Raw genomic sequence first — 3,190 nt, forward strand, 5'->3', positions numbered from 1 at the left:
TCTCTCTCTCTCTCTCTCTCTCTCTCTCTCTCTCTCTCTCTCTCTCTTTCTTTCTTTCTCATTCAACTGAAGAAGTTCCCTTTCCTCTTTGAAACCTTCTTTCCCCAGGGAATTGCTTGTGTGACTGAGGGGCTGGTAATTCTCTTTGTTGATGATTTATATTTTGGCTGTGAAATGATTCCCCCCTCGCCACCCTCGGTACTCTCCTTAGAGAAGATCCCTCCCTCCCCATGGGTTCACTCTCTGAGCTTGGATCTGGATGAAGAGCGCTGTGGGAGTCTTTGCCCTCTGCTCTATCTTCCTCTGGACCCTGAAGCTTAAGCATTATCCGCCTCTCTCTCTCTCTTTTTTGGAAATAGGAGGGAAAGGTAGAGTGGAAATTGATTTCTTGCAGAGACTGAGGTGCCGAATGATAGAGGGAATAAACATTTGCCCTGGATAAAAATGTTCCTGGTAAGTAATCTTATTTTCTGCGGCAGAAAAAGAAACACATTGCTTCTCACTGCCCCATCCCCCACTCCATTCATTTATTTGCTCTCTGTATGTAAATCACGAGCTGGGTCAGTAGAAATTTTCTTTTCCTCCTTCCTAGGAGAATAGCAGCATGGAAGGGTGAATTTGAACTAGGGGGCTTTTAAGAAGGCAATATGAAGGCTTTAAGGCTCTTCATTTCTTATATTCAAACCTACACACAGGTAAAGCTGATTCCTGTTTGCTTGCTTGCTTGCTAGAAGAGTATTTAAATACCTCCTTTATTTCTTACTGTTTTTTCTTTCTGAAAATAAAATAGTTTCGGGTAGTAACCCCATGCCCAAGGTTTTCATATTCCTTGGCTATGTTCTAAAATTCCATTCCAGAAATAAGAATGTGTATTAAGCTAAAGCTTAATAAGTAAGCTTTAATCTAAAAGCAAGTTAGTTAAAGCTATAGTATCCCTTACTAATGTGTACATCTTTGTTCCAATTCTTGTACCAGATACAAATTATTAGCATCTAAGATAACTATTTGCATGCTGTGATGATACCTATAAATTCAGAAAGCCCTCCGGTTTTCACGAGTCTATAGCACCCCCAGCCTGCATTTGCTTATTATGTGAAGAGCATAAAAGTGGGAGGAAGCCATACAGCCCTGAATTGTGCTTACATCATATGTCACTAAGTAGGCAGAATAATACATCTTACAAATTGTGTGAACTTGGTTTATCAAGTGTCAGCTGATCATTTTGGATGTGAAAAACTAAAGGAGACTTGCTCTAAGAGAAATTGTTGCAATTTTGAGTTACAGAATATATTTTACTGGTGTAATATCTGTATTATTTTTTTCCTCCATTGTTGGTATACCCTATACTATACACCTCTTATTCCCAAATTTTAATGATAAAGAATAAGCTAACTTGCACAGAATTTATTCCTGATATAAATAGGATGGCCTTAACTTCATCCAAAATATCTGATTTAAAATTCCATTGATAAGAATAGACTTCATTTCAGATCATCAATTTTCTAGAAATCTACTAGGAAATCCCAGAAGAGAGATAGAGAAGTGTCATATTTCAGTAGCAAAGCAAACTGTGCATGTGCTCAATCAAGTACCTATAGTCTTTATTACTATCAAAGTTGTCCAGGGAAAAAAAATTTCATGTGTGTATAATGTTTTTTTCTTTCTCTCCTTAGGTTGTGTTCCAGCCCTAATAAGGACCTAGAGCAGAAGTTTTTCTTTAGTCATCTAATTTAACCCAAAAGATTACTTCTATGATATGTCTCTGTTTTACACAGGCTGACAAATGTTGGTAGGGGTATCTGAGGTCCACACAAGGAGGATGAATGTCCTGAATTTGAATTAAAATTCAACCTTAACAATTGTGGTATATAGAGAGCATACTTTTCATATACAATCTTCATATGCTGCCTAAACCTACTTACTTAATTGCTATTCAAAGAAATACAGTTATTTGTTGAGGACCCAACCTGACTTAAGTTAGAAAATGTAACATTAAAATTTTTATTTTATATGTGAAATAAATGTAAGGTTGCTGTTCTTTTAAATATTTGGAGAATAAAAAGTACAGGATAAAAACATTAATTTTGTGACCCATGGTTCCTTAACTGTAACATATTTTATAGCATTTGAAGTTTATTATACTATCTAAGTATTTGAGTATTATATTAAATCATATGACGAAGTTTGATGAACCTCAAAATAGAGCCATAGGCTTTTACATCTCTTAGCTAGCTCTGACCTGGTTTGTACTTAGACCTCTCTCAAAAGTTATACAATTTAATTTTATACTGAGCCTGTCCTTTCCTGGATAATCTCAAAACATATCTACAGTTGGTATCTTAACACGTTTTATATTACTGGTATTGTTTTTGTTTGCTCTCCTGGCTTCTTCTTTTAAGTGCATAGGTACCACCTAATATATTTCTTACCTATTAATCCACTAAAATGTCTAATCTAAAAACAATGTTCAAGGTATACTATATTAGAGAAATTGTGAACCAATTTGCTTGTGAATAAAAATGTTAATATGCTTTAGGTCATTTTAACCTTAAATCAAATTTATAACAAAAGTGTAATATAAGTAAACTCAGACTGTTTCTTGCATACAAAAGAGAGCCAGTCATACACACACATACATATATAATTTTCCTCATTAGAATATTTAAATTCATTCATTATATTCTCTGCTATATGTTTATTTTGGTTTTAGATCTTTCTCTTTGAAAGTGTCTGAAGTTTCTTAAATACCTTAATGTGAAAGCATTTTCATGTCTTTCTCCATAAGATGAATATGATGCTAATTAAACTGAGCCAATATATTTGAATCTCAAAATAATTACAATAGTCCCCTGCCTTATCCACAGAGGATACGTTCCAACACCTCCAGTAGACATCTGAAACCATGAATAGTACAGAACCCTAAATATACCATGTTTTTTCCTACACATACATATCTATGATAAAGTTTAATTTATATATTAGGTACAGTAAGAGTTCTATTAATAAAATAGAACAATTATAAAAATATGCTGTAATAAAAGTTATGTGAACATGTCTTTCTCAAAATACTTATTGTACCATACTCACCTTTGTTCTCCTTGTGATGATATGAGATAATCAAATGCCTATGTGACGAGAGGAAGTGAGGGAAGGACATAGACGTTGTGACATAGCGTTAGTCTACTACTGA

The 3,190-nt window shown here is 34.3% G+C and overlaps 1 long non-coding RNA gene across 1 annotated transcript; it reads left to right on the top strand.

Moving 5' to 3' along the window:
- Positions 1–84: 84 nt before the first annotated feature.
- Positions 85–1,823, top strand: LOC141372308 (uncharacterized). Its single transcript, XR_012377540.1, has 3 exons — positions 85–453; positions 593–695; positions 1,674–1,823. It is a non-coding gene; the product is annotated as an uncharacterized lncRNA (long non-coding RNA).
- The last annotated feature ends 1,367 nt before the right edge of the window (positions 1,824–3,190 follow it).

Source organism: Callorhinus ursinus, unplaced genomic scaffold (assembly GCF_003265705.2).
Source record: "Callorhinus ursinus isolate GAN/ISIS: 27379988/994484 unplaced genomic scaffold, GSC_fseal_2.0 scaffold5741, whole genome shotgun sequence".
Taxonomy (NCBI): domain Eukaryota; kingdom Metazoa; phylum Chordata; class Mammalia; order Carnivora; family Otariidae; genus Callorhinus; species Callorhinus ursinus.